At 46.3% G+C, this 21,867-nt stretch overlaps 7 non-coding genes and 31 pseudogenes across 7 annotated transcripts; all 38 read left to right on the top strand.

The window, feature by feature from the left end:
- The first annotated feature begins 104 nt into the window (after positions 1 to 104).
- On the top strand, positions 105 to 223 carry LOC148249300 (5S ribosomal RNA; annotated as a pseudogene).
- Positions 224 to 786: 563 nt separating this feature from the next.
- LOC148249299 (5S ribosomal RNA) lies at positions 787 to 905 on the top strand (annotated as a pseudogene).
- Positions 906 to 1,462: 557 nt separating this feature from the next.
- Positions 1,463 to 1,581, top strand: LOC148249298 (5S ribosomal RNA; annotated as a pseudogene).
- A 221-nt stretch (positions 1,582 to 1,802) lies between these two features.
- LOC148249297 (5S ribosomal RNA) lies at positions 1,803 to 1,921 on the top strand. Its single transcript, XR_015815751.1, has one exon. It is a non-coding gene; the product is annotated as a 5S ribosomal RNA (ribosomal RNA).
- A 563-nt stretch (positions 1,922 to 2,484) lies between these two features.
- Positions 2,485 to 2,603, top strand: LOC148249296 (5S ribosomal RNA; annotated as a pseudogene).
- Positions 2,604 to 3,164: 561 nt separating this feature from the next.
- On the top strand, positions 3,165 to 3,283 carry LOC148249295 (5S ribosomal RNA). Its single transcript, XR_015814826.1, has one exon. It is a non-coding gene; the product is annotated as a 5S ribosomal RNA (ribosomal RNA).
- A 204-nt stretch (positions 3,284 to 3,487) lies between these two features.
- On the top strand, positions 3,488 to 3,606 carry LOC148249294 (5S ribosomal RNA; annotated as a pseudogene).
- A 561-nt stretch (positions 3,607 to 4,167) lies between these two features.
- LOC148249293 (5S ribosomal RNA) lies at positions 4,168 to 4,285 on the top strand (annotated as a pseudogene).
- A 204-nt stretch (positions 4,286 to 4,489) lies between these two features.
- LOC148249292 (5S ribosomal RNA) lies at positions 4,490 to 4,608 on the top strand (annotated as a pseudogene).
- A 561-nt stretch (positions 4,609 to 5,169) lies between these two features.
- Positions 5,170 to 5,288, top strand: LOC148249291 (5S ribosomal RNA; annotated as a pseudogene).
- Positions 5,289 to 5,493: 205 nt separating this feature from the next.
- On the top strand, positions 5,494 to 5,612 carry LOC148249290 (5S ribosomal RNA). Its single transcript, XR_015814300.1, has one exon. It is a non-coding gene; the product is annotated as a 5S ribosomal RNA (ribosomal RNA).
- Positions 5,613 to 5,819: 207 nt separating this feature from the next.
- Positions 5,820 to 5,938, top strand: LOC148249289 (5S ribosomal RNA; annotated as a pseudogene).
- A 537-nt stretch (positions 5,939 to 6,475) lies between these two features.
- On the top strand, positions 6,476 to 6,594 carry LOC148249288 (5S ribosomal RNA; annotated as a pseudogene).
- A 209-nt stretch (positions 6,595 to 6,803) lies between these two features.
- On the top strand, positions 6,804 to 6,922 carry LOC148249287 (5S ribosomal RNA; annotated as a pseudogene).
- Positions 6,923 to 7,454: 532 nt separating this feature from the next.
- On the top strand, positions 7,455 to 7,573 carry LOC148249286 (5S ribosomal RNA). The gene has a single exon (XR_015815355.1). It is a non-coding gene; the product is annotated as a 5S ribosomal RNA (ribosomal RNA).
- Positions 7,574 to 8,133: 560 nt separating this feature from the next.
- Positions 8,134 to 8,251, top strand: LOC148249285 (5S ribosomal RNA; annotated as a pseudogene).
- A 201-nt stretch (positions 8,252 to 8,452) lies between these two features.
- LOC148249284 (5S ribosomal RNA) lies at positions 8,453 to 8,571 on the top strand (annotated as a pseudogene).
- A 565-nt stretch (positions 8,572 to 9,136) lies between these two features.
- LOC148249283 (5S ribosomal RNA) lies at positions 9,137 to 9,255 on the top strand (annotated as a pseudogene).
- A 209-nt stretch (positions 9,256 to 9,464) lies between these two features.
- Positions 9,465 to 9,583, top strand: LOC148249282 (5S ribosomal RNA; annotated as a pseudogene).
- A 532-nt stretch (positions 9,584 to 10,115) lies between these two features.
- Positions 10,116 to 10,234, top strand: LOC148249281 (5S ribosomal RNA). The gene has a single exon (XR_015815428.1). It is a non-coding gene; the product is annotated as a 5S ribosomal RNA (ribosomal RNA).
- Positions 10,235 to 10,439: 205 nt separating this feature from the next.
- LOC148249280 (5S ribosomal RNA) lies at positions 10,440 to 10,558 on the top strand (annotated as a pseudogene).
- Positions 10,559 to 11,116: 558 nt separating this feature from the next.
- On the top strand, positions 11,117 to 11,235 carry LOC148249279 (5S ribosomal RNA; annotated as a pseudogene).
- A 564-nt stretch (positions 11,236 to 11,799) lies between these two features.
- Positions 11,800 to 11,918, top strand: LOC148249278 (5S ribosomal RNA; annotated as a pseudogene).
- A 558-nt stretch (positions 11,919 to 12,476) lies between these two features.
- On the top strand, positions 12,477 to 12,595 carry LOC148249277 (5S ribosomal RNA; annotated as a pseudogene).
- A 205-nt stretch (positions 12,596 to 12,800) lies between these two features.
- On the top strand, positions 12,801 to 12,919 carry LOC148249276 (5S ribosomal RNA; annotated as a pseudogene).
- Positions 12,920 to 13,480: 561 nt separating this feature from the next.
- Positions 13,481 to 13,598, top strand: LOC148249275 (5S ribosomal RNA; annotated as a pseudogene).
- Positions 13,599 to 13,801: 203 nt separating this feature from the next.
- On the top strand, positions 13,802 to 13,920 carry LOC148249274 (5S ribosomal RNA; annotated as a pseudogene).
- Positions 13,921 to 14,796: 876 nt separating this feature from the next.
- On the top strand, positions 14,797 to 14,915 carry LOC148249273 (5S ribosomal RNA; annotated as a pseudogene).
- Positions 14,916 to 15,796: 881 nt separating this feature from the next.
- On the top strand, positions 15,797 to 15,915 carry LOC148249272 (5S ribosomal RNA; annotated as a pseudogene).
- Positions 15,916 to 16,124: 209 nt separating this feature from the next.
- LOC148249271 (5S ribosomal RNA) lies at positions 16,125 to 16,243 on the top strand (annotated as a pseudogene).
- A 208-nt stretch (positions 16,244 to 16,451) lies between these two features.
- On the top strand, positions 16,452 to 16,570 carry LOC148249270 (5S ribosomal RNA; annotated as a pseudogene).
- Positions 16,571 to 17,134: 564 nt separating this feature from the next.
- On the top strand, positions 17,135 to 17,253 carry LOC148249269 (5S ribosomal RNA). The gene has a single exon (XR_015814260.1). It is a non-coding gene; the product is annotated as a 5S ribosomal RNA (ribosomal RNA).
- A 206-nt stretch (positions 17,254 to 17,459) lies between these two features.
- Positions 17,460 to 17,578, top strand: LOC148249268 (5S ribosomal RNA). Its single transcript, XR_015815733.1, has one exon. It is a non-coding gene; the product is annotated as a 5S ribosomal RNA (ribosomal RNA).
- A 1,274-nt stretch (positions 17,579 to 18,852) lies between these two features.
- Positions 18,853 to 18,970, top strand: LOC148249267 (5S ribosomal RNA; annotated as a pseudogene).
- Positions 18,971 to 19,531: 561 nt separating this feature from the next.
- LOC148249266 (5S ribosomal RNA) lies at positions 19,532 to 19,650 on the top strand (annotated as a pseudogene).
- A 567-nt stretch (positions 19,651 to 20,217) lies between these two features.
- Positions 20,218 to 20,336, top strand: LOC148249265 (5S ribosomal RNA; annotated as a pseudogene).
- A 206-nt stretch (positions 20,337 to 20,542) lies between these two features.
- LOC148249264 (5S ribosomal RNA) lies at positions 20,543 to 20,661 on the top strand (annotated as a pseudogene).
- Positions 20,662 to 21,610: 949 nt separating this feature from the next.
- On the top strand, positions 21,611 to 21,728 carry LOC148249263 (5S ribosomal RNA; annotated as a pseudogene).
- The last annotated feature ends 139 nt before the right edge of the window (positions 21,729 to 21,867 follow it).

The raw sequence follows: 21,867 nt of genomic DNA, 5'->3' as shown, positions 1-21,867 counted from the left end.
ATTAGAACGAGAACGGGAGGTGCAGTGCGCACGCACAAGGAAACAAATGACGGGAGGGGGAAGAAAGGGGAATGAGTTTATGTATTTGCAGCGCAAAATTAAACAGGTGCGATCATTTCAGCACTAATGCACCGGATCCAATCAGAACTCCGCAGTGAAGTGTGCTTGGGCGAGATTAGTACTCGGATGGGTGACCTCTTGGGAAGTTCTCGTGTCGCACTAATCTTTTTTTTCAGACGGGTCGTTCGACGTTACGCGCGACTGGAACTAGGGTCCACTGGTTTATACGCAAATGTGAGTCAAGAAGCAGGGGCATTTTAATCGATATTAGAACGAGAAGGAGAGATGCAGAGTGCACGCACAAGGAAAAAAATGACGGGAGGGGGGATGGAGGGAGAAAAAGTGTATGTATTTGCAGCGCAGAATGAAGCATGAGCAATCATACCAGCACCAATGCAACGGATTCTATCAGAACTCCGCAAGTTAAGGGTGCTTGGGCGAGAGTAGCACTAGGATGGGTGACCTCCTGCGAAGTCCTTATATTTCACCCTTTTTCTTAGGAAGTCCTCGTGTTGCACACATTTTTTTACAGATGATTCTTTCGACGATACGCGCGACTTGAATTATGGTCCTCAGGTTTATTCGCAAATGTGAGTCACGGCACCGTAGCATTTTACTTGATATTAGAACGAGCACGGGAGGTGCAGTGCGCACGCACAAGGAAACAAATGACGGGAGGGGGAAGAAAGGAGAAGGAGTTTATGTATTTGCAGCGCTAAATTAAACGGGTGCGATCATATCAGCACTAATGCACTTGATCCCATCAGAACTCCGCAGTTAAGTGTGCTTGGGCGAGAGTAGTACTCGGATAGGTGACCTCCTGGGAAGTTCTCGTGTCGCAACAATTTTTTTTCAGACGGGTCGTTCGACGTTACGCGCGACTGGAACTAGGGTCCGCTGGTTTATACTCAAATGTGAGTTAAGATGCAGGGGCATTTTAATCGATATTAGAACGAGAATGAGAGGTGCAGTGTGAACGCACAAGGAAACAATTGACGGGAGGTGGAATAAAGGAGAAGGAGTGTATGTATTTGCAGTGCGAAATTAAACAGGTGCGATCATACCAGCACTAAAGCCCCGGATCCCATCAGAACTCCGCAGTTGTGTGCTTGGGCGAGAGTAGTACTCGGATGGGTTACCTACTGCGAAGTCCATATATTTCACCCATTTTCTTGGGAGGTCCTCGTGTTGCACCCATCTTTTTGCAGATGATTCTTTCGACGTTACTCGCGACTTGATTTATGGTTCGCAGGTTTATTCGTAAATGTGAGTCACGGCGCCGTGGCATTTTACTTGATATTAGAACGAGTATGGGAGGTGCAGTGCGCACGCACAAGGAAACAAATGACGGGGGGTGGAAGAAAAGAGAAGGAGTGTATCTATTTGAAGCGCAAAATTAATCAAGTGGCATCATACCAGCACTAATGCACTGGATCCCATCAGAACTCTGCAGTTAAGTGTGCTTGGTCGAGAGTAGTACTCGGATGGGTGACCTCCTGGGAAGTCCTTGTGTCGCACTAATTTTTTTTTTCAGACGGGTCGTTCGACGTTACGCGCGACTTGATACGCGTAACTTGAATTTTGGTCCTCAGGTTTATTCACAAATGTGCGTCTCGGCACCGTACCATTTTACTTGATATTAGAACGAGCACGGGAGGTGCAATGCGCATGCACAAGGAAACAAATGACGGGAGGGGGAAGAAAGGAGAAGGAGTTTATATATTTGCAGCGCGAAATTAAAATGGTGTGATCATACCAGCACTAATGCACCGGATCCCATCAGAACTCCGGAGTTAAGTGTGCTTGGGCGAGAGTAGTACTCGGATGGGTGACCTCCTAGGAAGTTCTCGTGTCGCACCAATTTTTTTTCAGACGGGTCGTTCGACGTTACGCGCGACTGGAACTAGGGTCCGCTGCTTTATACGCAAATGTGAGTCAAGAAGCAGGGGCATTTTAATCGATATTAGAACGAGAAGGAGAGGTGCAGTGTTAACGCACAAGGAAACAATTGATGGGAGGGGGAGGGAAGGAGAAGGAGTGTATGTATTTTCAGCACGAAATGAAACAGGTGCGATCATATCAGCACTAATGGAACGGATTCTATCAGAACTCCGTAGGTAAGGGTGCTTGGGCGAGAGTAGTACTTGCATGGGTTTCCTCCTGCGAAGTCCTTATATTTCACCCATTTTCTTGTGAAGTTCTCGTGTTGCACCCATTTTCTTTTCTTTAGATGTGTCGTTCGACGTTACGCGCGACTTTAATTATGGTTCGCAGATTTATTCGCAAATGTGAGTCACGGCTCCGTGGCATTTTACTTGATATTTGAACGAGAACGAGTAGTGCAGTGCGCACGCACAAGGAAACAAATGACTTGAAGGGGAAGAAAGGAGAAGGAGTTTATGTATTTGCAGCGCGGAATTAAACAGGTGCGATCATACCAGCACTAATGCACCGGATCCCATCAAAACTCTGCAGTTAAGTGTGCTTGGGCGAGATTAGTACTCGGATGGGTGACCTCCTGGAAAGTCCTCGTGTCGCACTAATTTCTTTTCAGACGGGTCGTTCGACGTTACGCGCGACTGGAACTAGGGTCCGCTGGTTTATACGCAAATGTGAGTCAAGAAGCAGGGGCATTTTAATCGATATTAGAACGAGAAGGAGAGATGCAGAGTGCACACACAAGGAAACAAATGACGGAAGGGGGGATGGAGGGAGAAAAAATGTATGTATTTGCAGCGCAGAATGAAACATGAGCAATCATACCAGCACCAATGCAACATATTCTTTCAGAACTCTGCAAGTTAAGGGTGCTTGGGCGAGAGTAGCACTAGGATGGGTGACCTCCTGCGAAGTCCTTATATTTCACCCATTTTCTTAGGAAGTCCTCGTGTTGCACCCATTTTTTTGCAGATGATTCTTTCGACGATACGCGCGACTTGAATTATGGTCCTCAGGTTTATTCGCAAATGTGAGTCACGGCACCGTAGTATTTTACTTGATATTAGAACGAGCACGGGCGGTGCAGTGCGCACGCACAAGGAAAGAAATGACGGGAGGGGGAAGAAAGGGGAATGAGTTTATGTATTTGCAGCGCGAAATTAAACAGGTGCGATCATACCAGCACAAATGCACCGGATCCCTTCAGAACTCCGCAGTTAAGTGTGCTTGGGCGAGATTAGTACTCAGATGGGTGACCTCCTGGAAAGTCCTCGTGTCGCACCAATTTTTTTTCAGACGGGTCGTTCGACGTTACGCGAGTCTGGAACTAGGGTCCGCTGGTTTATACGCAAATGTGAATCAAGAAGCAGGGGCATTTTAATCGATATTAGAACGAGAAGAAGAGATGAAGTGTGAACGCACAAGGAAACAAATGACGGAGGGGGAAGAAAGGAGAAGGAGTATATGTATTTGCAGCGCGGAATTAAACAGGTGCGATCATACCAGAACTAAAGCTCCGGATCCCATCAGAATTCCGCAGTTAGGTGTGCTTGGGCGAGAGTAGTACTCGGATGGGTGACCACTTGGGAAGCCCTCGTGTTGCACCTTTTTTTTCTCGGATGGGTTGTTCAACGTTACGCGCGAGTGGAATTATAAACCGCTGGTTCATTTGCAAAGGTGAGTCACGGTGCCGGCGCATATTATTTGATATTAGAACGAGAAAGAGAGGTGCAGAGTGCACGCACAAGGAAACAAATGACGGGTGGGGGGATGGGAGGAGAAAGAGTGTATGTATTTGCAGTGCAGAATGAAACATGAGGGATCATACCAGCACTAATGCAACGGATTCTATCAGAACTCCGCAGTTAAGGGTGCTTGGGCGAGAAAAGTACTCGGATGGGTGACCTCCTGCGAAGTCCTTATATTTCATCCATTTTCTTGCGAGGTCCTCGTGTTGCACCCATCTTTTTGCAGATGATTCTTTCGACGTTACGCGCGACTTGATTTATGGTCCGCAGGTTTATTCGCAAATGTGAGTCACGGCGCCGTGGCATTTTACTTGATATTAGAACGAGTACGGGAGGTGCTGTGCACACGCACAAGGAAACAAATAACGGGAGGAGGAAGAAAAGAGAAGGAGTGTATGTATTTGAAGCACAAAATTAAACAAGTGGCATCATACCAGCACTAATGTACTGGATCCCATCAGAACTCTGCAGTTAAGGGTGCTTGGGCGAGAGTAGTACTCGGATGGGTGACCTCTTGGGAAGTCCTCGTATCGCAATAATTTTTTTTCAGATGGGTCGTTCGACATTACGCGGGACTGGAACTATGGTCCGCTGGTTTATACGCAAATGTGAGTCAAGAATCAGGGGCATTTTAATCGATATTCGAACGAGAAGGAGAGGTGTAGTGTGAACGCACAAGGAAACAAATGATGGGAGGGGGGTAGGGAAGAAGGAGTGTATGTATTTTAAGCACGAAATTAAACAGGTGCGGTCACACCAGCACTAATGCCCCGGAACCCATCAGAACTCCGCAGTTAAGTGTGTTTTGGCGAAAGTAGTACAATGATGGGTTACCTCTTGGGAAGTTCTCGTGTTGCACCCATTTTTTTTTTCAGATGTGCCGTTCGACGTTACGCGCGACTTTAATTACGGTCCGCAGATTTATTCGTAAATGTGAGTCACGGCGCCGTGGCATTTTACTTGATATTTGAACGAGAACGAGAGGTGCAGTGCGCATGCACAAGGAAACAAATGACGGGAGGGGGAAGAAAGGAGATGGAGTTTATGTATTTGCAGCGCGAAATTAAACTGGTGCGATCATACCAGCACTAATGCAACGAATTCTATCAGAACTACGTATGTAAGGGTGCTTGGGCGAGAGTTGTACTAGCAAGGGTTACCTCCTGCGAAGTCCTTATATTTCACCTATTTTCTTGTGAAGTCCTCGTGTTGCACCCATTTTTTTGCAGATGATTCTTTCGACGTTACGCGCGACTTGAATTATGGTCCTCAGGTTTATTCGCAAATGTGAGTCACGGCACTGTAGCTATTTACTTGATATTAAAACGAGAACGGGAGGTGCAGTGCGCACGCACAAGGAAACAAATGACGGGAGGGGAAAGAAAAGGGAATGAATTTATGTATTTGCAGCGCAAAATTAAATAGGTGCGATCATACCAGCACTAATGCACCGGATCCCATCAGAACTCCGCAGTGAAGTGTGCTTGGGCGAGATTAGTTCTCGGATGGGTGACCTCCTGGGAAGTCCTTGTGTCGCACCAATTTTTTTTCAGACAGGTCGTTCGACGTTACGCGCTTCTGGAACTAGGGTCCACTGGTTTATACGCAAATGTGAGTCAAGAAGCAGGGGCATTTTAATTGATATTAGAACGAGAATGAGAGGTGAAGTGTGAACGCACAAGGAAACAAATGACGGGAGGGGGAAGAAATGAGAAGGAGTGTATGTATTTGAAGCACGAAATTAAACAGGTGCGATCATACCAGCACTAAAGCTCCGGATCCCATAAGAACTCCGCAGTTAAGTGTGCTTGGGCGAGAGTAGTACTCGGATGGGTCACCACCTGGGAAGCCCTCGTGTTGCACCTATTTTTTTTTCGGATGGGTTGTTCGACGTTACGCGCGAATGGAATTATAAACCGCTGGTTCATTTGCAAAGGTGAGTCACGGTGCCGGGGCATATTACTTGATATTAGAACGAGAAAGAGAGATGCAGAGTGCACGCACAAGGAAACAAATGACGGGAGGGGGGTTGGAAGGAGAAAGAGTGTATGTATTTGCAGTGCAGAATGAAACATGAGGGATCATACCAGCACTAATGCAACGGATTCTATCAGAACTCCGCAGTTAAGGGTGCTTGGGTGAGAAAAGTACTCGGATGGGTGACCTCCTGCGAAGTCCTTATATTTCACCCATTTTCTTTAGTGGTCCTTGTGTTGCACCCATCTTTTTGCAGATGATTCTTTCGACGTTACGCGCGACTTGATTTATAGTCCGCAGGTTTATTCGCAAATGTTAGTCACGACGCCGTTGCATTTTACTTGATATTAGAACGAGTACGGGAGGTGCAGTGCGCACGCATAAGGAAATAAATAACGGGATGAGGAAGAAAAGAGAGGGAGTGTATGTATTTGAAGCGCAAAATTAAACAAGTGGCATCATACCATCAGAACTCTGCAGTTAAGTGTGCTTTGGCGAGAGTAGTACTCGGATGGGTGACCTCTTGGGAAGTCCTCGTATCGCAATAATTTTTTTTCAGATGGGTCGTTCGACGTTACGCGCGACTGGAACTATGGTCCGCTTGTTTATACGCAAATGTGAGTAAAGAATCAGGAGCATTTTAATCGATATTAGAACGAGAAGGAGAGGTGCAGTGTGAACGCACAAGGAAACAAATGATTGGAGGGGGGGAGGGAAGAAGGAGTGTATGTATTTGCAGCGCAAAATTAAATAGGTGCGATCATACCAGCACAAATGCACCGGATCCCATCAGAACTCCGCAGTTAAGTGTGCTTTGGTGAAAGTAGTACAATGATGGGTTACCTCGTGGGAAGTTCTCGTGTTGCACCCATTTTCTTTTTTTCAGATGTGCCGTTCGACGTTACGCGCGACTTTAATTATGGTCCGCAGATTTATTCGCAAATGTGAGTCACGGCGCCGTGGCATTGTACTTGATATTTGAACGAGAACGAAAGGTGCAGTGCGCACGCACTTGGAAACAAATGACGGGAGGGGGAAGAAAGGAGAAGGAATTTATGTATTTGCAGCTCGAAATTAAACAGATTCGATCGTACTAGCACTAATGCACCGGATCCCATCAGAACTCCGCAGTTAATTGTGCTTGGGCGAGAGTAATACTCGGATGGATGACCTCCTGAGAAGTCCTCGTGTCGCACTAATTTTTTTTTCAGACGGGTCGTTCGACGTTACGCGTGACTGGAACTAGGGTCCACTGGTTTATACGCAAATGTGAGTCAAGAAGCAGGGGCATTTTAATCGATATTAGAACGAGAAGGAGAGATGCAGAGTGCACGCACAAGGAAACAAATGACTGGAGGGGGGATGGAGGGAGAAAAAGTGTATGTATTTGCAGCACAGAATGAAACATGAGCAATCATACCAGCACCAATGCAACCGATTCTATCAGAACTCCACAAGTTAAGGGTGCTTGGGCGAGAGTAGCACTAGGATGGGTGACCTCCTGCGAAGTCCTTATATTTCACCCATTTTTTTGCAGATAATTCTTTCGACGATACGCGCGACTTGAATTATGGTCCTCAGGTTTATTCGCAAATGTGAGTCACGGCACCGTAGCATTTTATTTGATATTAGAACGAGCACGGTAGGTGCAGTGCGCACGCACAAGGAAAGAAATGACGGGAGGGGGAAGAAAGGAGAAGGATTTTATGTATTTGCAGCGCGGAATTAAACAGGTGCGATCATACCAACACTAATGCACCGGATCCCATCAGAACTCCGCAGTTAAGTGTGCTTGGGCGAGAGTAGTACTCGGATGGGTGACCTCCTGCGAAGTACTCGTGTCGCACCAATTTTTTTTCAGACGAGTCGTTCGACGTTACGCGCGACTGGAACTAGGTTCCGCTGGTTTATACGCAAATGTGAGTCAAGAAGCAAGGGCATTTTAATTGATATTAGAATGAGAAGGAGATGTGCATTGTGAACGCACAAGGAAACAATTGATGGGAGTGGGAGGGAAGGAGAAGGAGTGTATATATTTTCAGCACGAAATGAAACAGGTGCGATGATACCAGCACTAATGCAACGGATTCTATCAGAACTCCGTAGGTAAGGGTGCTTGGGCGAGAGTAGTACTAGTATGGGTTACCTCCTGCGAAGTCCTTATATTTCACCCATTTTCTTGTGAAGTCCTCGTGTTGCACACATTTTTTTGCAGATGATTCTTGCTACGTTCCGCGCGACTTGAATTATGGTCCTCAGGTTTATTCGCAAATGGGAGTCACGTCGCCGTGGCATTTTACTTGATATTAGAACGAGCACGAGAGGTACAGTGCGCACGCACAAGGAAAGAAATTACAGGAGGAGGAAGAAAAGAGAAGGAGTTTATGTATTTGAAGCGCAAAATTAAACAAGTGGCATCATACCAGCACTAATGCACTGGATCCCATCAGAACTCTACAGTTAAGTGTGCTTGGGCGAGAGTAGTACTCGGATGGGTGACCTCTTGGGAAGTCCTCGTATCGCAACAATTTTTTTCCAGATGGGTCGTTCAACGTTACGCGCGACTGGAACTATGGTCCGCAGGTTTATACGCAAATGTGAGTCAAGAATCAGGGGCATTTTAATCGATATTAGAACGAGAAGGAGAGGTGCAGTGTGAACGTACAAGAAAATAAATGATGGGAGGGGGGGAGGGAAGGAGTGTATGTATTTTCAGCACGAAATTAAACAGGTGCGGTCACACCAGCACAAATGCACCGGATCCCATCAGAACTCCGCAGTTAAGTGTGCTTTGGCGAAAGTAGTACAATTATTGGTTACCTCCTGGGAAGTTCTCGTGTTGCACCCATTTTCTTTTTTTCAGATGTGCTGTTCGACGTTACGCGCGACTTTAATTATGGTCCGAAGATTTATTCGCAAATGTGAGTCACGGCGCCGTGGCATTTTACTTGATATTTGAAAAAGAACGAGAGGTGCAGTGCGCACGCACAAGGAAACAAATGACGGGAGGGGGGATGGAGGGAGAAAAAGTGTATGTATTTGCAGCGCAGAATGAAACATGAGCAATCATACCAGCACCAATGCAACGGATTCTATCAGAACTCCGCAAGTTAAGGGTGCTTAGGCGAGAGTAGCACTAGGATGGGTGACCTCCTGCGAAGTCCTTATATTTCACCCATTTTCTTAGGAAGTCCTCGTGTTGCACCCATGTTTTTGCAGATGATTCTTTCGACGATACGCGCGACTTGAATTATGGACCTCAGGTTTATTCGCAAATGTGAGTCACGGCACCGTAGCATTTTACTTTATATTAGAAGGAGCACGGGAGGTGCAGTGCGCACGCACAAGGAAACAAATGACGGGAGGGGGAAGAAAGGGGAATGAGTTTATGTATTTGCAGCGCAAAATTAAACAGGTGCGATCATACCAGCACAAATGCACCAGATCCCATCAGAACTCCGCAGTTAAGTGTGCTTTGGTGAAAGTAGTACAATGATGGGTTACCTCGTGGGAAGTTCTCGTGTTGCACCCATTTTCTTTTTTTCAGATGTGTCGTTCGACATTACGCGCGACTTTAATTATGGTCTGCAGATTTATTGGCAAATGTGAGTCACGGTGCCGTGGCATTGTACTTGATATTTGAACGAGAACGAAAGGTGCAGTGCGCACGCACTTGGAAACAAATGCCGGGAGGGGGAAGAAAGGAGAAGGAATTTATGTATTTGCAGCGCGAAATTAAACAGATTCGATCGTACTAGCACTAATGCACCGGATCCCATATGAACTCCGCAGTTAATTGTGCTTGGGCGAGAGTAATACTCGGATGGTTGACCTCCTGGGAAGTCCTCGTGTCGCACTAATTTTTTTTTCAGACGGGTCGTTCGACGTTACGCGTGACTGGAACTAGGGTCCACTGGTTTATACGCAAATGTGAGTCAAGAAGCAGGGGCATTTTAATCGATATTAGAACGAGAAGGAGAGATGCAGAGTGCACGCACAAGGAAACAAATGACGGGAGGGGGGATGGAGGGAGAAAAAGTGTATGTATTTGCAGCACAGAATGAGACATGAGCAATCATACTAGCACCAATGCAACCGATTCTATCAGAACTCCACAAGTTAAGGGTGCTTGGGCGAGAGTAGCACTAGGATGGGTGACCTCCTGCGAAGTCCTTATATTTCACCCATTTTTTTGCAGATAATTCTTTCGACGATACGCGCGACTTGAATTATGGTCCTCAGGTTTATTCGCAAATGTGAGTCACGGCACCGTAGCATTTTATTTGATATTAGAACGAGCACGGTAGGTGCAGTGCGCACGCAAAAGGAAAGAAATGACGGGAGGGGGAAGAAAGGAGAAGGAGTTTATGTATTTGCAGCGCGGAATTAAACAGGTACGATCATACCAACACTAATGCACCGGATCCCATCAGAACTCCGCAGTTAAGTGTGCTTGGGCGAGAGTAGTACTCGGATGGGTGACCTCCTGCGAAGTCCTCGTGTCGTACCAATTTTTTTTTAGACGAGTTGTTCGACGTTACGCGCGACTTGAACTAGGTTCCGCTGGTTTATACGCAAATGTGAGTCAAGAAGCAGGGGCATTTTAATCGATATTAGAACGAGAAGGAGATGTGCATTGTGAACGCACAAGGAAACAATTGATGGGAGGGGGAGGGAAGGAGAAGGAGTGTATATATTTTCAGCACGAAATGAAACAGGTGCGATGATACCAGCACTAATGCAACGGATTCTATCAGAACTCCGTAGGTAAGGGTGCTTGGGTGAGAGTAGTACTAGCATGGGTTACCTCCTGCGAAGTCCTTATATTTCACCCATTTTCTTGTGAAGTCCTCGTGTTGCACACATTTTTTTGCAGATGATTCTTGCTACGTTACGCGCGACTTGAATTATGGTCCTCAGGTTTATTCGCAAATGGGAGTCACGTCGCCGTGGCATTTTACTTGATATTTGAACGAGCACGGGAGGTACAGTGCGCACGCACAATGAAAGAAATGACAGGAGGAGGAAGAAAAGAGAAGGAGTTTATGTATTTGAAGCGCAAAATTAAACAAGTGGCATCATACCAGCACTAATGCACTGGATCTAATCAGAACTCTCCAGTTAAGTGTGCTTGGGTGAGAGTAGTACTCGGATGGGTGACCTCTTGGGAAGTCCTCGTATTGCAACAATTTTTTTTCAGATGGGTCGTTCAACGTTACGCGCTACTGGAACTATGGTCCGCTGGTTTATACGCAAATGTGAGTCAAGAATCTGGAGAATTTTAATCGATATTAGAACGAGAAGGAGAGGTGCAGTGTGAACGCACAAGGAAACAAATGATGGGAGGGGGGGAGGGAAGAAGGAGTGTATGTATTTTCAGCACGAAATTAAACATGTGCGGTCACACCAGCACAAATGCACCGGATCCCATCAGAACTCCGCAGTTAAGTGTGCTTTGGCGAAAGTAGTACAATGATGGGTTACCTCCTGGGAAGTTCTTGTGTTGCACCTATTTTCTTTTTTTCAGATGTGCCGTTCGACGTTACGCGCGACTTTAATTATGGTCCGCAGATTTATTCGCAAATGTGAGTCACGGCGCCGTGGGATTTTACTTGATATTTGAACAAGAACGAGAGGTGCAGTGCGCACGCACAAGGAAAAAAATCATGGGAGGGGGAAGAAAGGAGAAGGAGTTTATGTATTTGCAGCGCGAAATGAAACAGGTGCGATCATACCAGCACCAATGCAACGGATTCTATCATAACTCCGCAAGTTAAGGGTGCTTGGGCGAGAGTAGCACTAGGATGGGTGACTTCCTGCGAAGTCCTTATTTTTCACCCATTTGTTTAGGAAGTCCTCTTGTTGTACCTATTTTTTTGCAGATGATTCTTTCGACGATACGCGCGACTTGAATTATGGTCCACAGGTTTATTCGCAAATGTGAGTCACGACACCGTAGCATTTTACTTTACATTAGAACGAGCACGAGAGGTGCAGTGCTCACGCACAAGGAAACAAATGATGGGAGGGAGAAGAAAGGAGAAGGAGTTTATGTATTTGCAGCGCGGAATTAAACGGGAGCGATCATACCAGCACTAATGCACCGGATCCCATCAGAACTCCGCAGTTAATTGTGCTTGGGCGAGAGTAGTACTAGGATGGGTGACCTCCTGGGATGTCCTCGTGTCGCACCAATTTTTTTTAGACGGGTTGTTCGACGTTACGTGCGACTGGAACTGGGGTCCGCTGGTTTATACGCAAATGTGAGTCAAGAAGCAGGGCCATTTTAATCGATATTAGAACGAGAAGGAGAGGTGCAGTGTGAACGCACAAGGAAACAATTGATGGGAGGGGGAGGGAAGGAGAAGGAGTGTATGTATTTTCAGCACGAAATGAAACAGGTGCGATCATACCAGCACTAATGCAACGGATTCTATCAGAACTCCGTAGGTAAGGGTGCTTGGGCGAGAGTAGTACTAGCATGGGTTACCTCCTGCGAAGTCCTTATATTTCACCCATTTTCTTGTGTAGTCCTCGTGTTGCACCCATTTTTTTGCAGATGATTCTTTCGACGTTACGCGCGACTTGAATTATGGTCCTCAGGTTTATTCACAAATGTGAGTCACGAAGCTGTAGCATTTTACTTGATATTAGAACGAGAACAGGAGGTGCAGTGCGCACGCACAAGGAAACAAATGACGGGAGGGGGAAGAAAGGGGTATAAGTTTATGTATTTGCAGCGCGAAATTAAACAGGTGCGATCATACCAGCACTAATGCACCGGATCCCATCAAAACTCCGCAGTGAAGTGTGCTTGGGCGAGATTAGTACTCGGATGGGTGACCTCCTGGTAAGTTCTCGTGTCGCACCAATTTTTTTTGAGACGGGTCGTTCGACGTTACGCGCGTCTGGAACTAGGGTCCGCTGGTTTATACGCAAATGTGAGTCAAGAAGCAGGGGCATTTTAATCGATATTAGAACGAGAATGAGAGGTGAAGTGTGAACGCACAAGGAAACAAATGACGGGAGGGGGAAGAAAGGAGAAGGAATGTATGTTTTTGCAGCGCGAATTTAAACAGGTGCGATCATACCAGCACTAAAGCCCCGGATCCCATCAGAATTCCACAGTTAAGTGTACTTGGGCGAGAGTAGTACTCGGATGGGTGACTACTTGGGAAGCCCTCGTGTTGCACCTATTTTTTTTCGGATGGGTTGTTCGACGTTACGCGCGAATAAATTTATAACCCGCTGGTTCATTTGCAAAGGTGAGTCACGGCGCCGTGGCATTTTACTTGATATTTGAACGAGAACGAGAGGTGCAGTGCGCACGCACAAGGAAACAAATGACGGGACGGGGGATGGAAGAAGAAAGAGTGTATGTATTTGCAGTGCAGAATGAAACATGAGGGATCATACCAGCACTAATGCAACGGATTCTATCAGAACTCCGCAGTTAAGGGTGCTTGGGCGAGAAAAGTACTCAGATGGGTGACCTCCTGCGAAGTCCTTATATTTTACCCATTTTCTTGGGAGGTCCTCGTGTTGCACCCATCTTTTTGGAGATGATTCTTTCGACGTTACGCGCAAATAGAATTATAAACTGCTAGTTCATTTGTAAAGGTGAGTCACGGCGCCGTGGCATTTTACTTGATATTAGAACGACTACGGGAGGTGCAGTGCGCACGCACAAGGAAACAAATGACGGGAGGAGGAAGAAAAGAGAAGGAGTGTGTGTATTTGAAGCGCAAAATTAAACAAGTGGCATCATACTAGCACTAATGCACTTGATCCCATCAGAACTATGCAGTTAAGTGTGCTTGGGCGAGAGTAGTACTCGGATGGGTGACCTCTTGGGAAGTTCTCGTATCGCAATAATTTTTTTTCAGATGGGTCGTTCGACGTTACGCGCGACTGGAACTATGGTCCGCTGGTTTATACGCAAATGTGAGTCAAGAATCAGGGGCATTTTCATCGATGTTAGAATGAGAAGGAGAGGTGCAGTGTGAACGCACAAGGAAACAAATGATGGGAGGGGGGAGGGAAGAAGTAGTGTATGTATTTTCCGCACGAAATTAAACAGGTGCGGTCACACCAGCACAAATGCACCGGATCCCATCAGAACTCCACAGTTAAGTGTGCTTTGGCGAAAGTAGTACAATGATGGGTTACCTCCTGGGAAGTTCTCGTGTCGCACCCATTTTCTTTTTTTTAGATGTGCCGTTCGACGTTACGTGCGACTTTAATTATGGTCCGCAGATTTATTGGCAAATGTGAGTCACGGCGCCGTGGCATTTTACTTGATATTTGAATGAGAACGAGAGGTGCAGTGCGCATGCACAAGGAAACGAATGACGGGAGGGGAAAGAAAGGAGAAGGAGTTTATGTATTTACAGCGCGAAATTAAACAGGTGCGATCATACCAGCACTAATGCACCGGATCCCATTAAGTGTGCTTGGGCGAGAGTAGTACTCGGATGGTTGACCTCCTGGGAAGTCCTCGTGTCGCACTAATTTTTTTTTTCAGACGGGTCGTTCGACGTTACGCGCGACTGAAACAAGGGTCCATTGGTTTATACGCAAATGTGAGTCAAGAAGCAGGGGCATTTAATCGATATTAGAAAGAGAAGGAGAGATGCAGAGTGCACGCACAAGGAAACAAATGACGGGAGGGGGGATGGAGGGCGAAAAAGTGTATGTATTTGCAGCGCAGAATGAAACATGAACAATCATACCAGCACCAATGCACCGGATTCTATCAGAACTTTGCAAGTTAAGGGTGTTTGGGCGAAAGTAGCACTAGGATGGGTGACCTCCTGCGAAGTCCTTATATTTCACCCATTTTCTTAGGAAGTTCTCGTGTTGCACCCATTTTTTTGCAGATGATTCTTTCGACGATACGCACAACTTGAATTATGGTCCTCAGGTTTATTCGCAAATGTGAGTCATGACACCGTAGCATTTTACTTGATATTAGAACAAGCACGGGAGGTGCAGTGCGCACGCACAAGGAAACAAATGACGGGAGGGGGAAGAAAGGGCATGGAGTTTATGTATTTGCAGAGCGGAATTAAACGGGTGCGATCATACCAGCACTAATGCACCGGATCCCATCAGAACTCCACAGTTAATTGTGCTTGGGTGAGAGTAGTACTCGGATGAGTGACCTCCTGGGAAGTCCTCGTGTCGCACCAATTTTTTTTCAGACGGGTCGTTCGACGTTACGCACGACTGAAACTAGGGTCCGCTGGTTTATACGCAAATGTGAGTCAAGAAGAAGGGGCATTTTAATCGATATTAGAACGAGAAGGAGAGGACCAGTGTGAACGCACAAGGAAACAATTGATGGGAGGGGGAGGGAAGGAGAAGGAGTGTATGTATTTTCAGCACGAAATGAAACAGGTGCAATCATACCATCACTAATGCAACGGATTCTATCAGAACTCCGTAGGTAAGGGTGCTTGGGCGAGAGTAGTACTAGCATGGGTTACCTCCTGCGAAGTCCTTATATTTCACCCATTTTCTTGGGAGGTCCTCGTGTTGTACCCTTCTTTTTGCAGATGATTCTTTCGACGTTACGCGCGACTTGATTTATGTTCCACAGGTTTATTTGCAAATGTGAGTCACGGCGCCGTGGCATTTTACTTGATGTTAGAACGAGTATGGGAGGTGCAGTGCGCACGCACAAGGAAACAAATGACGGATGAGGAAGAAAAGAGAATGAGTGTATGTATTTGAAGCGCAAAATTAAACAAGTGGCATCATACCAGCACTAATGCACTGGATCCTATCAGAACTCTACAGTCAAGTATGCTTTGGCGAGAGTAGTACTCGGATGGGTGACCTCTTGGGAAGTCCTCGTATCGCAACAATTTTTTTTAGATGGGTCGTTCGACGTTATGCACGACTGGAACTATGGTCCGCTGGTTTATACGCAAATGTGAGTCAAGAATCAGGAGCATTTTAATCGATATTAGAACGAGAAGGAGAGGTGCAGTGTGAACGCACAAGGAAACAAATGACGGGAGGGGGAAGAAAGGAGAAGGAGTGTATGTATTTTCAGCACGAAATTAAACAAGTGCGGTCACACCAGCACAAATGCACCGGATCCCATCAGAACTCCGCAGTTAAGTGTGCTTTGGCGAAAGTAGTATAAAGATGGGTTACCTCCTGGGAGGTTCTCGTGTTGCACCCATTTTCTTTTTTTCAGATGTGCCATTCGACGTTACGCGCGAATTTAATTATGGTCCGCAGATTTATTCGCAAATGTGAGTCACGGCGCCGTTGCATTTTACCTAATATTTGAACGAGAACGAGAGGTGCAGTGCGCACGCACAAGGAAACAAATGACGGGAGGGGGAAGAAAGGAGAAGGAGTTTATGTATTTGCAGCGCAAAATTAAACAGGTGCGATCATACCAGCATAAATGCACCGGATCCTATCAGAACTCCGCAGTTAAGTGTGCTTTGGTGAAAGTAGTGCAATGATGGGTTACCTCGTGGGAAGTTCTTGTGTTGCACCCATTTTTTTTTTTCAGATGTGTCGTTCGACGTTACGCGCAACTTTAATTATGGTCCACAGATTTATTCGCAAATGTGAGTCACGGCGCCGTGGCATTTTACTTGATATTTGAACCCGAACGAGAGGTGCAGTGCGCACGCACAAGGAAACAAATGATGGGAAGGGGAAGAAAGGGGAAGGAATTTATCTATTTGCAGCGCAAAATTGATTAGGTGCGATCATACCAGCACTAATGCACTGGATCCCATCAGAACTCCGCAATTAAGTGTGCTTGGACGAGAGTAGTACTCGGATGGGTGACCTCTTGGGAAGTCCTCGTGTCGCACCAATTTTTTTTCAGACGGGTCGTTCGACGTTACGCAGGACTGGAACTAGGGTCCACTGGTTTATACGCAAATGTGAGTCAAGAAGCAGGGGCATTTTAATCGATATTAGAACGAGAAGGAGAGGTGCAGTGTGAACGCACAAGGAAACAATTGATGGGAGGGGGAGGGAAGGAGAAAAAGTGTATGTATTTGCGGCGCAGAATGAAACATGAGCAATCATACCAGCACCAATGCGACGGATTCTATTAGAACTCCGCAAGTTAAGGGTGCTTGGGCGAGAGTAGTACTAGCATGGGTATCCTCCTGCGAAGTCCTTATATTTCACCCATTTTCTTGTGAAGTCCTCGTGATGCACCCATTTTCTTTTTTTCAGATGTGTCGTTCGACGTTACGCGCGACTTTAATTATGGTCCCCAAATTTATTCGCAAATGTGAGTCACGGCGCCGTGGCATTTTACTTGATATTTGAACGAGAACGAGAGGTGCAGTGCGCACGCACAAGGAAACAAATGACGGGAGGGGGAAGAAAGGAGAAGGAGTTTATGTATTTGCAGCGCAAAATTAAACCGGTGCGATCATACCAGCACTAATGCACCGGATCCCATCAGAACTCCGCAGTTAAGTGTGCTTGGGCGAGATTAGTACTCGGATGGGTGACCTCACGGGAAGTCCTCGTGTCGCACTAATTTTTTTTTCAGACGGGTCGTTCGACGTTACGCGCGTCTGGAACTAGGGTCCGCTGGTTTATACGCAAATGTGAGTCAAGAAGCAGGGGCATTTTAATCGCTATTAGAACGAGAATGAGAGGCGAAGTGTGAACGCACAAGGAAACAAATGACGGGAGGGGGAAGAAAGGAGAAGGAGTGTATGTATTTACAGCAGAAAATTAAACAGGTGCGATCATACCAGCACTAAAGCTCCGGATCCCATCAGAACTCCGCAGTTAAGTGTGCTTGGGCGAGGGTAGTACTCGGATGGGTGACCACCTGGGAAGCCCTCGTGTTGCACCTATTTTTTGTCGGATGGGTTGTTCGACGTAACGCGCGAATGGAATTATAAACCGCTGGTTCATTTGCAAAGGTGAGTCACGGTGCTGGGGCATATTACTTGATATTAGAACGAGAAAGAGAGATGCAGAGTGCACGCACAAGAAAACAAATGACGGGAGATGGGATGGAATGAGAAAGAATGTATGTATTTGCAGTGCGGAATGAAACATGAGGGATCATACCAGCACTAATACAACGGATTCTATCAGAACTCTGTAGTTAAGGGTGCTTGAGCGAGAAAAGTACTCGGATGGGTGACCTCCTGCGAAGTCCTTATATTTCACCCATTTTCTTGGGAGATCCTCGTGTTGCACCCATCTTTTTGCAGATGATTCTTTCGACGTTACGGGTGACTTGATTTATGGTCCGCAGGTTTATTCGCAAATGTGAGTCACGGCGCCGTGGCATTTTACTTGATATTAGAAGAAGTACGGGAGGTGCAGTGCGCACGCACAAGGAAACAAATGACGGGAGGAGGAAGAAAAGAGAAAGAGTGTATGTATTTGAAGCGCAAAATTAAACAAGTGGCATCATACCCGCACTAATGCACTGGATCCAATCAGAACTCCGTAGGTAAGGGTGCTTGGGCGAGAGTAGTACTAGCATGGGTTACCTCCTGCGAAGTCCTTATATTTCACCCATTTTCTTGTGAAGTCCTCGTGATGCACCCATTTTCTTTTTTTCAGATGTGCCATTCAACTTTATGCGCGACTTTAATTATGGTCCGAAGATTTATTCGCAAATGAGAGTCACGGCGCCGTGGCATTTTACCTGATATTTGAACGAGAACGAGAGGTGCAGTGCGCACGCACAAGGAAACAAATGACGGGAGGGGGGATGGAAGGAGAAAGAGTGTATGTATTTGCAGTGCAGAATGAAACATGAGGGATCATACCAGCACTAATGCAACGGATTCTATCAGAACTCCGCAGTTAAGGGTTCTTGGGCGAGAAAAGTACTCGGATGGGTGACCTCCTACGAAGTCCTTATATTTCACCCATTTTCTTGGGAGGTCCTCGTGTTGCACCCATCTTTTTGCATATGATTCTTTCGACGTTACGCGCTGCTTGATTTATGGTCCGCAGGTTTATTTGCAAATGTGAGTCACGGCGCCGTGGCATTTTACTTGATATTAGAACGAGTACGGGAGGTGCAGTGCGCACGCACAAGGAAATAAATGATGGGAGGAGGAAGAAAAGAGAAGGAGTGTATGTATTTAAAGCGCAAAATTAAACAAGTGGCATCATACCAGCACTAATGCACTGGATCCAATCAGAACTCTGCAGTTAAGTGTGCTTGGGCGAGTGTAGTACTCGGATGGTTGACCTCTTGGGAAGTCCTCGTATCGCAACAATTTTTTTTCAGATGGGTCGTTCGTCGTTACTCCCGACTGGAACTATGGTCCGCTGGTTTATACGCAAATGTGAGTCAAGAATTAGGGGCATTTTAATCGATATTAGAACGAGAAAGAGAGGTGAAGTGTGAACGCACAAGGAAACAAATGACAGGAGGGGGGATGGAGGGAGAAAAAGTGTATGTATTTGCAGCGCAGAATGAAACATGAGCAATCATACCAGCACCAATGCGACGGATTCTATTAGAACTCCGCAAGTTAAGGGTGCTTGGGCGAGAGTAGCAGTAGGATGGGTGACCTCCTGCAAAGTCCTTATATTTCACCAATTTTCTTAGGAAGTTCTCGTGTTGCACCCATTTTTTTGTAGATGATTCTTTCGACGATACGTGCGACTTGAATTATGGTCGTCAGATTTATTCGCAAATGTGAGTCACGGCACCGTAGCATTTTACTTGATTTTAGAACGAGCACGGGAGGTGCAGTGCGCACGCACAAGGAAACAAATGACGGGAGGAGGAAGAAAGGAGAAGGAGTTTATGTATTTGCATCGCGGAATTAAACGGGTGCGATCATACCAGCACAAATGCACCGGATCCCATCAGAACTCCGCAGTTAAGTGTGCTTTGGCGAAACTAGTACAATGATGGGTTACCTCCTGGGAAGTTCTAGTGTTACATCCATTTTCTTTTTTTCAGATGTGCCGTTCGACGTTACGCGCGACTTTAATTATGGTCCGCAGATTTATTCACAAATGTGAGTCACGGCGCCGTGGCATTTTACTTGATATTTGAACGAGAAAGAGAGGTGCAGTGTGAACGCATAAGGAAACAATTGATGGGAGGGGGAGGGAAGGAGAAGGAGTGTATGTATTTTCAGCACGAAATGAAACAGGTGCGATCATACCAGCACTAATGCAACGGATTCTATCAGAACTCCGTAGGTAAGGGTGCTTGGGCGAGAGTAGTACTAGCATGGGTTACCTCCTGCGAAGTCATTATATTTCACCCTTTTTCTTGTGAAGTCCTCGTGATGCACCCATTTTCTTTTTTTCAGATGTGCCGTTCGACGTTACGCGCGACTTTAATTATAGTCCACAAATTTATTCGCAAATGTGAGTCACGGCGACGTGGCATTTTACTTGATATTTGAACGAGAACGAGAGGTGCAGTGCGCACGCACAAGGAAACAAATGACGGGAGGGGGAAGAAAGGAGAAGGAGTTTATGTATTTGCAGCGCGAAATTAAACCGGTGCGATCATACCAGCACTAATGCACCGGATCCCATCAGAACTCTGCAGTTAAGTGTGCTTGGGCGAGATTAGTACTCGGATGGGTGACCTCACGGGAAGTCCTTGTGTCGCACTAATTTTTTTTTCAGACGGGTCGTTCGACGTTACGCGCGTCTGGAACTAGGGTCCGCTGGTTTATACGCAAATGTGAGTCAAGAAGCAGGGGCATTTTACTTGATATTAGAAGAAGTATGGGAGGTGCAGTGTGAACACACAAGGAAACAAATGACGGGAGGGGGAAGAAAAGAGAAAGAGTGTATGTATTTGAAGCGCAAAATTAAACAGGTGCGATCATACCAGCACTAAAGCTCCGGATCCCATCAGAACTCCGCAGGTAAGGGTGCTTGGGCGAGAGTAGTACTAGCATGGGTTACCTCCTGGGAAGCCCTTATATTTCACCAATTTTCTTGTGAAGTCCTCGTGATGCACCCATTTTCTTTTTTTCAGATGTGCCATTCGACGTTACGCGCGACTTTAATTATGGTCCGAAGATTTATTCGCAAATGTGAGTCACGACGCTGTGGCGTTTTACCTGATATTTGAACGAGAACGAGAGGTGCAGTGCGCACGCACAAGGAAACAAATGACGGGAGGGGGGATGGAAGGAGAAAGAGTGTATGTATTTGCAGTGCAGAATGAAACATGAGGGATCATACCAGCACTAATGCAACGGATTCTATCAGAACTCCGCAGTTAAGGGTGCTTGGGCGAGAAAAGTACTCGGATGGATGACCTCCTGCGAAGTCCTTATATTTCACCCATTTTCTTGGGAGGTCCTCATGTTGCACCCATCTTTTTGCATATGATTCTTTCGACGTTACGCGCGGCTTGATTTATGGTCCGCAGGTTTATTCGCAAATGTGAGTCACGGCGCCGTGGCATTTTACTGATATTTGAACGAGAACGAGAGGTGCAGTGCGCACGCACAAGGAAACAAATGACGGGACGGGGGATGGGAGGAGAAACAGTGTATGTATTTGCAGTGCAGAATGAAACATGAGGGATCATACCAGCACTAATGCAACGGATTCTATCAGAACTCCGCAGTTAAGGGTGCTTGGGCGAGAAAAGTACTCGGATGGGTGACCTCCTGCGTAGTCCTTATATTTCACCCATTTTCTTGGGATGTCCTCGTGTTGTACCCATCTTTTTGCAGATGATTCTTTCGACGTTACGCGCGAATAGAATTATAAACCGCTGGTTCATTTGCAAAGGTGAGTCACGGCGCCGTGGCATTTTACTTAATATTAGAACGAGTACGGGAGGTGCAGTGCGAACGCACAAGGAAACAAATGACGGGAGGAGGAAGAATAGAGAAGGAGTGTATGTATTTGAAGCGCAAAATTAAACAAGTGGCATCATACCAGCACTAATGCACTTGATCCCATCAGAACTCTGCAGTTAAGTGTGCTTGGGCGAGAGTAGTACTCGGATGGGTGACCTCTTGGGAAGTTCTCGTATCGCAACAATTTTTTTTCAGATGGGTCGTTCGACGTTACTCGCGACTGGAACTATGGTCTGCTGGTTTATACGCAAATGTGAGTCAAGAATCAGGGGCATTTTCATCGATGTTAGAACGAGAAGGAGAGGTGCAGTGTGAACGCACAA

This window comes from Carica papaya, chromosome 8 (genome assembly GCF_054855325.1).
Source record: "Carica papaya isolate Zhongbai chromosome 8, ASM5485532v1, whole genome shotgun sequence".
In the NCBI taxonomy this organism is placed as follows: domain Eukaryota; kingdom Viridiplantae; phylum Streptophyta; class Magnoliopsida; order Brassicales; family Caricaceae; genus Carica; species Carica papaya.
Note: the sequence above shows the minus strand (reverse complement) of the source record. Positions and strands in the feature narration are given on the sequence as shown.